This window comes from Rhinatrema bivittatum, chromosome 2 (assembly GCF_901001135.1).
Source record: "Rhinatrema bivittatum chromosome 2, aRhiBiv1.1, whole genome shotgun sequence".
Classification (NCBI taxonomy): domain Eukaryota; kingdom Metazoa; phylum Chordata; class Amphibia; order Gymnophiona; family Rhinatrematidae; genus Rhinatrema; species Rhinatrema bivittatum.
In genome coordinates this window covers 822,582,324-822,594,462 of record NC_042616.1, presented here as the reverse complement: position 1 = coordinate 822,594,462, position 12,139 = coordinate 822,582,324, and positions in this window count along the sequence as shown.

Here is a 12,139-nt window from a genome sequence, read left to right as displayed (position 1 = left end):
GACAGGATGGAGGCGGTCCAGAGAAGGGCGACCAAAAAGGTGGAAGGTCTTCATCAAATGACTTATGAGGAGAGATTGAAGAATCTAAATATGTACACCCTGGAGGAAAGGAGGAGCAGAGGTGATATGATTCAAACTTTCAGATACTTGAAAGGTTTTAATGATCCAAAGACAATGACAAACCTTTTCCGTTGCAAAAAAATCAGCAGAACTAGGGGTCACGATTTAAAACTCCAGGGAGGAAGACTCAGAACCAATGTCAGGAAGTATTTCTTCACGGAGAGGGTGGTGGATGCCTGGAATGCCCTTCCGGAGGAAGTGGTGAAGACCAAAACTGTGAAGGATTTCAAAGGGGCGTGGGATAAACACTGTGGATCCATAAAGTCTAGAGGATGTGAATGAAGAGAAGAGGCAAGGGGTAGCTTGCTTGCGGGAATGATGGCTACTACCTGGAGATTAATATCCTTATTCAATAAACATACACACAGTTAATGTGACTCCAATATTACTCTATGCTTCAATGGCAGGAGGAAATGTGGAAAAAAGGATTTGCATCCACAAAAAAGCAGGGGAGTAGCTTGCTAGTTACGGCGATTACTACCCCAAATCAAATAAGCCTGATACTTCACTTTCAATGCACATCCAGCATAGCTCTCTCTTTCAACGGCAGGGAAAATGAAGAAAAGATGATTTATATTCATCATCAACCAACAAGGAATGAATTACATAGTCTGGGTAAACAAATAAGCATAGGAGTAGCTGGCTTGTTACGGCGCTTACTACCCCCGAATCAATTAAGCCTGATACTTCACTTGCAATGCACATCCAACATAGCTCTCTGCTTCAACGGCAGAGAGAATGAAGAAAAGATGATTTATATTCAGCATCAACCAACAAGGAATGAATTACATAGTCTGGGTAAACAAATAAGCATGGGAGTAGCTGGCTTGTTACAGCGCTTACTACCCCCGAATCAATTAAACATTATACTTGACTTGGAATAAGTATCCAGCACAGCTCACTGCTTCAGCAACAGAGGGAATTAAGTAAAGAGGATTTTTATTCAGACAACTAACAATGGCTGAATTGCACATGCAGGGTAAACAAACGGGAGTAGCTTGCTTATTACGGCAGTTACTACCCCAAACCAATTAGCTAGATACTTCACTTAGATGCAGCTCCAGCACTGCTGTCTGCATCGATGGTGGGGGTGGAAGGGAATTGGAACCAAAAAGTTACCAATAAGGGCCCAGACCTCAGCGGTCAGAGTAACAGATTATGAAAACAAATAGGTATGAAAGCTTGCTGGGCAGACTGGATGGGCCATTTGGTCTTCTTCTGCCGTCACTTCTGTGTTTCTATGTACAAGAAGATGATTCAAGGATCCAGAACAAAATGGTTCCAGAGTGCCACGTACTCACTAGTAAATTCAAGATTCATTGTGACCAATTCGTGCTCCTTGGTTCAAGCACCATCAATTGCAACAATGTTGACCAGTGTAGGATTGGGTCAGATAGGAATTCCGTGCAGACAAAATCCAATGAAATTGGACGCTGCCCTGGAGTCTGAGGGTGAGGATCTCTGCTGATCCCAATGGCCAATGCAAAGAGACAAAGACTGAGAGATGCTGGGCCACATGATTAAGAGAGATTGACAAAATTCAAAGGAATCTTCTCCTGTGACACTAGTGATAAACTGACAGACTTGGGTTTATGTTCACAATTTCTAACAATGTCTAAGGCAAGCACAATAGAACCAAAACCCCAGCTGCCTCCTGCGGTTTCTCCATTTGGAAAAGGTAAGTGCTAATATGGTCCAGTTCCATACGCTTCTTGGGTGATGGAATAGGATTGGCCTGCAGAATTGGATGGGACTTAGGGGCTCTTGGTGGAAGGCTAGAACTCAGATTATTCTTGGATATGGGTGTCCAAGTGCAGACACGAGAATCAAGGCATCCTACTCTAAAGGCAGCTCCCAGCAGGTCAGCTAATCCATTCCAGTTGTTCCAGCCTGTCTCTGCTGTGACTGTGCAGAATTCCACAGTGTGCTGCCCATGCCAGAGCTTCCCCAATCAGTCGTGATATGTATGCCACTCTTGAGATCAGGAAAACAGGAGGTCCTTTAGGGTAAAGAACACAAGCACTGATTCAGATTACTTCAGCAGGATTTTGGATCTCCAGAAAAATGCCGAGGGGTTTCTACCCAAGGCTGCTTAAGTGGATGCTCCACAGCTGTAGGAATTATAGGAGTGGAAGGAGGCAATTGCTGTGACTGTGATCCAGACGCCCCAGAGTGGAGGCTCTGGGCAAGCGCATTAACTTGCTCCTGCAGGCTAACCAAGCATTAGTTCAGCTCTCCCAGGAGATTTCCCTGGGCTACCAACGTGCAGCCAGCTCAGTGGGGTCCATATTGGCCAGAGCTCGAAGTGACTTTATTCGTCTGTGGGTTGCCTCATTAACAAGCAGCCTAATATCATGAGAAACAAATCCAGGCAGATGCCAACCATCTTGACCCTTGGGTTGAGCCCTCAGGTGCTGGTAGCCAGTGAGACATGAGAAACGGGGGTAGCCCAAGATACAAACAAGGAATGAGAAGCCTGGAACAGAAAGGGAAGCTGGAGTATACCAGGAAACCAGAAGCACAAAGAGATCAAGCGGAAATTCGAAGGCAGAAACCAGAGACTGTCTTCTGGATTCGGGCAACAATGATGGAGCCAGGGTGCAAGGACCAGGCTATGGACTCTGGCACTTCCAGGTTAAAGCACCTTAAGCTTTAACCCATATTCTCTATTGTATTATGTTACAATTACTTCCTGCCTTTACCTTCTTTCCAGCTATTTAAGCTTCCAAGTTTTTTACTCCTTGTTAAATGTAACTTTGCCTTATTCACCTCTATTGTTAATTACTTTAGTTATTGCTTCAGTTATACCCTTGTTCTATGTAAACCGATCCGATATGGTTTTTACTATGAAGGTCGGTATAAAAAAGTGTTAAATAAAAATAAATAAAATAAATATTGAGCGCCTGTTGTATTAAGCGCCTATTGCTGCCGCATCGTATTGTTATTGTGCGCCTGTTGTCTTTCGCATTCAGCGCATATTGTTCAATGGATCAGAACACAGCAGCGTCTTCAGCAACGGCACCGCCTGCTTCAGGCATTACAGCCCTTGGCCTCTGCTCTGCATGCCAGCTTAGGGCCACGTGCAGTGATGAGCCAGACTCCCTATGTGCCCAATGTGAGGAGGCCATGCGACCCTCAGGCCAGGACCGGTCTCAGCCACGATTTGTTGACAGTTCCCCAGGAGCTACTCTGATTTAGGGGGCAGTCTCGACCAATCAGGAATCCCGGGGGATCTTGTACCCCGGCGATTCGAGGTGGCTTCAATTTCCTGGGTGGATCTCTTTAAGGGGATTCATGCCTTCGTACAGATGCAAACGGCTTCCTGTCCAGGCCCTGCGGCTTCTGCTGTTCCTGTGGTCCCTGCGGTGACTGCGGCGGCTGCTGCGGCTGCTGCTGCGGTGGCGGCTCCTGCGGATCCTGTTCCTGGTCCCTCGCACTCTTATCGTGAGCGGGACCTCCCGCTGCTGGACAGTCCAGATCAATCAGACCAGGAGGTTTCACCGGACGAGTCCGAGCTCCCGGACGAGGGGGACCTCCCCCCAGGGATTGCGCCATATAGAACCATGAGGCGGTTCTTCCCTAAGGAGGACCTCTCCGACCTGGTGTCTCAGTACCTGGCAGAGTTGGATATTACAGATCCCAGCGCTTCAGTACCCTCTGTGCAGAACCCCCTGCTGGAAGGTCTGTGTCCTACAGCCCGCCACTTTCCATTCTTGCAAGCGGCACAGCAATTGATCGATTTAGAATGTGCGGCACCGGTGGCTTCCTTTAAAGGGGGCCGGGCCCTGAGGGGCATGTACCCATTGGCACCGGCTCTCCAGGACCTGCTGGCATGCCCTCAGGTGGACGCCTTGATTAGCGCTGTGGTCAAGTGCACTACCATTCCTGTTGAAGGGGGGACGGCCCTCAAGGAACCTCATGACCGGCGGATGGACGCCATTCTAAAACAGACCTTTGAGGTAGCAGCTCTATCATTGCGGATTGCGACCTGCTGCACAGTGGTGATGACACGTGCTTGTTTGTCACAGGTCAGAAACAACGCTCCGGCGGCTGACATGGAGTCAGCTCTTTCATTTCTCACGGATGCGGCATCAGATTTGGTCAGGACAACAGGTAAAGGGATTTCATCCTCCGTAGCCGCCAGGAGGCAGCTCTGGATCCGGAAATGGTCAGCTGATGCGCCTTCAAAGACACGCCTCACCAGATTGCCCTTTAAGGGCTCCTTGCTGTTTGGCAGTGACCTTGATAGACTGGCCAGTACTTGGGGTGCCTCTCCAGTGCCTAGACTGCCGGAAGATCGGTCCAGAAGGGGCCAGCGCACCTTTCCAAGGCCCTCCAGGGGCAGGAGTTCACAGCGCTTTGTTCCTTACAGGGGTCGCTATCAGGCACCACGTTCTCAGGCCAGGAACCAGTCCTTTAGGACCAGGCAGCGCAAGAGGGGGGCTGGTCCGGGCTCGGGGCCCGGCCACGCCTCACAATGAGAATTTGCCGATTCATCTGGGGGATGGAGCCATAGGAGGCAGGTTGACCCTCTTCTACCCCAGATGGGTCGAGATCACGTCGGACCAGTGGGTCCTCGCCGTTATCCGGGACGGATACTATCTGGACTTTCATCATCTCCCTCCGGACAAGTTTGTGGAATCTTAATGTCCACTGTACAAGAAAGCAGCATTGGAAGCTACCCTGGCGAGGCTCCTGGCCTTGAAAGCCATCATCCCAGTACCTGCCTGGGAAGTGAATTCTGGACACTATTCCATTTATTTCATGGTACCCAAGAAAAGGGGGGTACCTTTCGGCCTGTCCTGGACCTCAAGTCCGTCAATCGCTACTTACGGGTACCGAGGTTTCGCATGGAAACCCTGCGCTCCGTCAAGGCCGCGGTATAGCCCAGAGAATTCCTCACGACGTTAGACCTGTCAGAAGCATACCTTCATATTCCGATCCATCCGGATTATCAGCGCTACCTACGCTTCAAGGTTTTGGGCCGCCACTTCCAGTTTCGGGCTCTGCCCTTCGGGTTGGCCACGTCACCACGGACATTCACCAAGGTAGTAGTAGTGGTAGCAGCGGCACTCAGATGGGAAGGAATTCTGGTCCATCCCTACCTAGACGACTGGCTAATCAGGGCGAAATCTCGAGAGGAGAGCCTTCAGACAACCGACAGAGTGATCGCCCTTCTGGAAAGTTTGGGCTGGGTAATCAACCTCAGCAAGAGCTGTCTACAGCCTTCCCAGTCAGTGGAATACCTGGGAGTACAGTTCGACACCCGGGCAGACACGGTCAGTCTCACTGCCAAGAGACAGTTGAAACTCCGGCAGTGTATCCAGTATCTGATGGGAGCCAGTCGGCCCATGGCCTGGGATTATCTGCAGGTTCTTGGTCTCATGGCATCCACCCTGGAAGTGGTGCCTTGGGCAAGGGCCCATATGAGACCTCTATAACACTCCCTGCTCTCTCGCTGGAGCCCCCGGCTTCGGACCTATTCCACGCGCCTTCCTCTACCAGCCAGGGTGCGGACCCAGTTGCAGTGGTGGTTGCAGTCCAACCACATGAATAGGGGGTCAAAGATGTCCTCACCTACGTGGACCTTGCTCACCACGGATGCCAGCCTGAGCGGCTGGGGTGCTCACTGCGAAGAACTCACCGCGCAAGGGCGGTGGAACAGAGAGGAGTCCACGTGGAACATCAACCGTCTAGAGGCCCGGGCAGTCCGATTGGCATGCCTTCGATTTGCTCACAGACTGAAGAACAGAGCAGTCAGAGTGATGTCCGACAACGCCACCACGGTGGCCTACATCAATCGTCGGGGCGGAACCAGAAGTTGACAGGTATCTCTGGAGATCGCCCCACTGATGACTTGGGCAGAGGCAAATCTTCAGGACATCTCCGCCGTCTACATTGCCGGGAAGGACAATATCACAGCGGACTTCCTCAGCAGGGAAGGACTACATCCGGGAGAGTGGCAGCTGTCACCCACAGCCTTCCAGATGATTGTGGATCATTGGGGGATTCCGGACATGGATTTACTGGCGGACAAGTCCAATGCTCAAGTACCCAGATACTTCAGCCGCAAGCGCGACCCGTTCTCACACGGAATTGATGCCCTGGTTCAGCCATGGCCTCCAGGGACTCTATTGTACGCCTTTCCTCCGTGGCCTCTGCTGGGCGCTATCATCTGCAAGATTCAGAGACACCGGGGCCTAGTTCTTCTAGTGGCGCCAGACTGGCCAAGAAGACCCTGGTACGCGGACATGAGACGACTATTGACAGGGGAGCCTCTTCCCCTGCCTCCTTTTCGGGACCTTCTACGTCAAGGTCCCATTCTTCACGAGGATCCAGCTCAATTCTCTCTTACGGTATGGTCCTTGAGAGGGCTAGATTGAAGAAATGGGGTTACTCGGAGCCCGTGATTGATACCCTCCTCCAAGCTCGCAAATTTTCCACATCCCTCACCTACTTCCAGATCTGGAGAGTATTTGAAGCATGGTGCAACACTCATGGCACCAATCCACATACGACTACAATCCCTATGGTGTTGGATTTCCTGCAAGAGGGACTTCAGAAGGGTCTCTCCCTCAGCTCCATTAAGGTTCAGGTGGCTGCACTGTTGTGCTATGGTCCCAGGAGGGATGGCAAGACCATTGCCAGGCACCCAGATGTTGCTCGCTTCCTGCAAGGAGTCAAGCATATTCGTCCGCCACTGAAGTGGCCTGTGCCCTTATGGAAACTCAACCTTGTATTGGATTTCCTCGCGGGATCCACCTGCCGACCCCTTCAGGGTCTATCTCTCCGGTCGCTAACATTGAAGTTGGTGTTCTTGCTGGCTGTCTGTTCAGCACGCCGTGTTTCAGAGCTACAAGCACTGTCCTGCCGTGATCCCTTTCTCAGAATCACGTCGGAGGCTATCCATCTTCGCACAGTTCCCTCTTTTCTCCCTAAAGTGGTGTCACAGTTTCATCTTAATCAAACCATATCCTTGCCTACCACGGCGGGTTTGCGGAAATCTGAAGAAGGGCGTTTATTACGCCATCTCGACATCGGATGATTGCTGACCAGATATCTGGAAGTGACACGAGGTACGAAAGACAGACCATCTGTTCGTCTTGCACAGCGGTAAGAGACAAGGTGAAGCGGCCTCTCGGCCCACCATCGCCCGTTGGATTAAAGAAGTTATCCGAGCAGCTTACGTAGAGGCTGGGAAGTCTCCGCCTCTACAAGTCAAGGCTCATTCTACCAGAGCTCAAGCGGCATCCTGGGCAGAATCCAGAATGCTATCGCCTGCAGAAATCTGTAAAGCGGCGACATGGTCCTCCCTCCATACCTTTTACAGATTTTACCGTCTGGATGTCCAGGCCAGGGAGGACTCCGCATTTGCAAGGGTGGTATTACATGGTCCTCAGGCAGCCTCCCGCCCAGGTGGGGAGTAAAGCTTTGGTACATCCCATTTGTACTGAGTCCATCTGGCTACACGCCAGGAAATGTTGAGATTACTACCTGATAATCTCCTTTTCCTTAGTGTAGACAGATGGACTCAGCATCCCGCCCAGCTGCCTGCGTACATGGGTTTCACCGATGCAAGGTAAGCCATGTCATCTCTTGCCATACGAGAGTACACTATACCAGGTGTCAATGCCTTCCGGTTCGGACTGCTGGCGGTCTCCAGCTCCTATCAATCGGTCAGGGGCGTCTTGTTTTCACTTTTTCACTGAGCGTCAGTACACACATCTATAACAGCTTTTGCAAGGAAGATTACTGAGTAGCTATGCTTCCTGTGGGGCTATATACCCCATGCTGACGTCAGATCCGTCTCCAACTGCTAGCATGCGGATACTATCCCATTGTACTGAGTCCATCTGTCTACACTAAGGAAAATGAGATTATCAGGTAGTAATCTCAACAATAAACTGTACCTCCAACTACTGAGTATTAGAGGTTATTCACCACGGTTATGCCTTAGAATTTTCTCAGCCTCTCAAGGAGTCCTTTCTGGAGTCATGTCGCGTTTCCCAAAGCTTAAGGGCAGCAGTAGAAGGAACGCTTCAAAAGTTGCTATCATTTCAGACCGTTCTTCTGGGTGAACACTGTTGAGGACGGTATTCCATTACTTCGTGGTTCCCAAGAAGGAGGGCACTTTCTGCCCCATTCTGGATCTACAGAAGGTGAACCGGAGTTTGCGGGTTCCCAGGTTTTGGATTGAAACCCTGTGCACAGTCATTGCTGCAGTCTGCAAGGGGGAGATCCTGGTGTCCTTGGACCTCACGGAGGCATACTTACATATTCCCATTTGGGAGAATCATCAGAAGTTCCTCAGGTTCAAGGGGCTCTGTCAACATTATCAATTCCAAGCTCTTCCATTCAGATTGGAGTGGAGGAGTAGCCTAGTGGTTAGAGCAGCAGGCTATGAACCAGGAGATTAGGGTTCAAGTCCCACTGTTGCTCCGTGTGATCGTGGGCAAGTCACTTTACCCTCTATTGCCTTTGCGGACAGGGAAATACCTATAGTACCTGAATGTAATCCACTTTGAAGTACTGATAAAAGTGCAAAAAAAAAAAAAGAAAGTGTTGCGGTCTGCACCGCTTCCCCTCTCTTCCCCGTGACTCCGCGGTCTCCAGGTCCCAAGTACGCGCTCAGTTCCATGTGGCATCCGCCATTTGCCTGTCTCTCTCACCGTGGCCTTGCACGCGCGAGTACAGCCACTTTGAGCGCCCAGAACCCGGAAGTCAAGCCCCGCCTGCGCTGATGACATCACGGTCCGAGACAGATAGATATAACCGGCCTCCGGACGTTCCCTCATCACCTTGCAACGAGGTTCACTACAGTCTTGTAGTTCTGAGTTGCGCTTCGTCTTGCTGAGTTCCTGCCGCTGACCTTGGAGTTCCTGACTACGCTCTGCCTGCCGCCTGTTTCGACCCCGGTTCGTCCCTGACTACGCTCTGCCTGCCTCGACCCGGTTCGTCCTTGACTACGCTCTGCCTGCTACCTGCCTCGACCCCGGTTCATCCCTGACTACGCTCTGCCTGTTGCCTGCCTCGACCCGGTTCGTCCCTGACTACGCTCTGCCTGCTGCCTGCCTCGACCCTGGTTTGTCCCTGACTACGCTCTGTTGCCGCCTGCCTTTGATCCCGGCTCGTCTCTGTTCCTGCTTCAGCCTTCAGCCTTGCCTTCACCTGCTGGCTGCGGACCCCGCTCCAGGTTTCTACTTGCTCCTACTCACGTCTGCTCATTTAGAGACTCTATTATCTTTGGATTCCTGGTTCTCTATTGCTGGACTCTCTCTCTAATACCCAAGTCCCAAGGTGCCAGAACCCTACGGGCCCCTCCTGGGGGGTTCTGGGTACCCGGGTGAAGATCTTGTGCTAGACTCAATTACCATTGGACTTCCTGGTTCTCTGTTACTGGACTCTCTCTCTGGTACCTAAGTCCCAAGGAGCCAGGACCCTACGGGCTCCTCCTGGGGGGTTCCTGGTCCCCGGGCAATCACCTGGTGAACACTTTGAGCCTTGGCTCCGCCTCCCGGCCTACCCCGCCTCTCATGGTAGGTCGGCCCAAGGGTCCACTATTCCACAGCAGTACCCAACTGCAACAGAAAGTGAAATATCAAAATCAACATTATCAATTCTGAGCTCTTTGGAGAGCTCAGAATTGGACTTTCACGAAGGTAATGATAGTAGTGGCAGCATTCCTGCAGAATGATGGATTCCTAGTGCATCCATACCTGGACAGCTGGCTTATCAGGGCCAAGACAGAGGAGAAGTGTTCTCATTCAATTCACCGGGTGATGCAGGTCCTGTGATCAATGTGGCGAAGAGTCACCTGCTTCCATCCCAGTCATTGGAATATCACGTTCACAGGCGCATAGAAGCACACCCTGGATCAGTGGTTCTTGTAGCGCTGGACTGGCCACATTTCTGTGATTCACAGTTCTAAATGTGTCTGTCGGTGGATGAACCCCTTCTGCTGGCTCATTTGCTAGAACTTCTGCAACAAGATCCCATCTTTTCGGATCGGGAGAATCACTTTTGTCTCTCAGCTTGGCTTTCAAGTGGTGATGCTTGCGAGTGAGAGTCTATTCAGAGCAGGTGATTTCTATCCTTCTCCAAGCCAGAAGACCTTCCACTTCGATGTCATACGTCAGGGTCTGGAAGGTATTTGAGTCCTGGTGTGATCAGCAAGACTGGGATCCCCTTGTTGCGCCCGTTCCTCAGATTTTGGCATTCTTGCAGTAGGGTTTATCCATGGGTCTAACGTATAACTCTTCCGGGTTCAAGTGTCGGCCCTAGGCTGTCTCAGGAGGAAAGTACAGGGGGAAAATTTGGCCTTTCACCCTGATGTCCTTCATTTTTTGAAAAGGGTAAAGCATTTGAAACCCCCGATATGGAAGATGTGTCCGGAATGAAGTCTCAATCTGGTCTTACGAGCTTTCTGTGAGGAACCCTATGAGCACTTGAAACACACTTCTCTGAAATCTTTGACACTTAAGACAGTTTTTCTGGTGGCAATTTGCTCGGCAAGGAGAATTTAAGAGCTTCAGGCTCTCATGTTGGGATCCGTTTTTGCGAATTGATAATGACAAAGTAATGTTGCGGTAGGTCCCATCTTTCTTGCCGAAGGTGGTTTCCTCTTTTCATGTGAATCAGGTAATGGAGTTACCAGGTTTTCCAGAGTGGTCTCTGGATCTGGCGTTGGGGAGGGATCTCCATCTTTTGGACATGAGGCGAGTTCTTTTACAATACCTCAAGGTCACCAACTCTTTTCGGTGATCGGATCATCTCTTCATGGCTTTTGGTGGAGCCAAGAATGGGGGAAAAAGTGTCTAAGACTACTTTGGCCCATTGTTTGAAAGAAGCTATTGCCACAGCTTACGTTAGCAAGGGTCGATCGGTACCATTTGTCCTGAAGGCACATTCTACAAGAGCTCAGATGTCTTCTTGGGTGGAATGTCAATTGCTTTCTCCCCAGGAAATCTGTAGGGCTGGGGTGTGGTCTTCTCTTCATATTTTCACCAAGCATTACCACTTGGATGTGCAAGTGCATGAGTTTCCTACTTTCGGCGAAAGTGTACTGAGAGTGGGTCTTTTGGGTTCCCGCCCAGTGTAGGAAGCTTTGGTACATTCCATTGGTCTGGACTGATCTGGGTATGTTCATGAAAGGAAAATTGGTTCTTACCTGCTAATTTTCGTTCCTGTAATACCACAGATCAGTCCAGAGGCCCACCCTGATATCAATACCAAAGGACTGATTTTTTTTTCTGGTGTTCTGCTACTGCGTTCAGAAGGGTTACAGTTTTAAGTTACCAAGTTCGTTACGCCTGCTTCACAGGCCTTGCCTTAGCTACTCCTGGCTCCTATTCCTGTTGGAATCCCTGTCGCCTGGTTTTCTGTCTTCTGCCTGCTCCATTTTAAGACCCTTGCCTTCCTGACTACAAGATATGCCACCTACCACGACCCTTGCCTGCCTGACTACCATATTCGCCGTCTGCCATGACCCTTGCCTGCCTGACTACTAGATTCGCCGCCTGCCAAGACCCTTGCCTCCTGACTATGAGACACATCGCTTGCCTGAGACCCCAAGTAAATCCAGCCGGCCCCGGTACCCAAAGGCTCAACCTGTGGGGATTGAGGGCTGGTAGTGGTGAAGCCCCAGCGGGGTCTCAGGTCACTCCAGCCTCACCTGCTGACGGAAGGTACCTCTGGGGCTCCTCCCTATTGGCTTTCACTCCCGTCGGCCCAAGTATCCACTCTTGTAATATTTCCTGAATCAATCTAACACAATAAGCCGTGTCTACCAAAATGCTTTCGTTTAGTCTCCAGGTCCTTTGCCCCAAGGGACCACCTAAATTGGAAAAGGAGATCCAGACTGCGGCGTGATCTTACCAAGTGATCTCATTTATCCCAGAAGAAGACACTTTGTTAACCTAAGTCTTAACAACTAGAAAAAAGTCAATCCAAGAGTAGACATTATGCGCTTTAGAAAAGAAAGTGTAATTTCTCTCCGTGGGATGTAACAGCTGCCAAATGT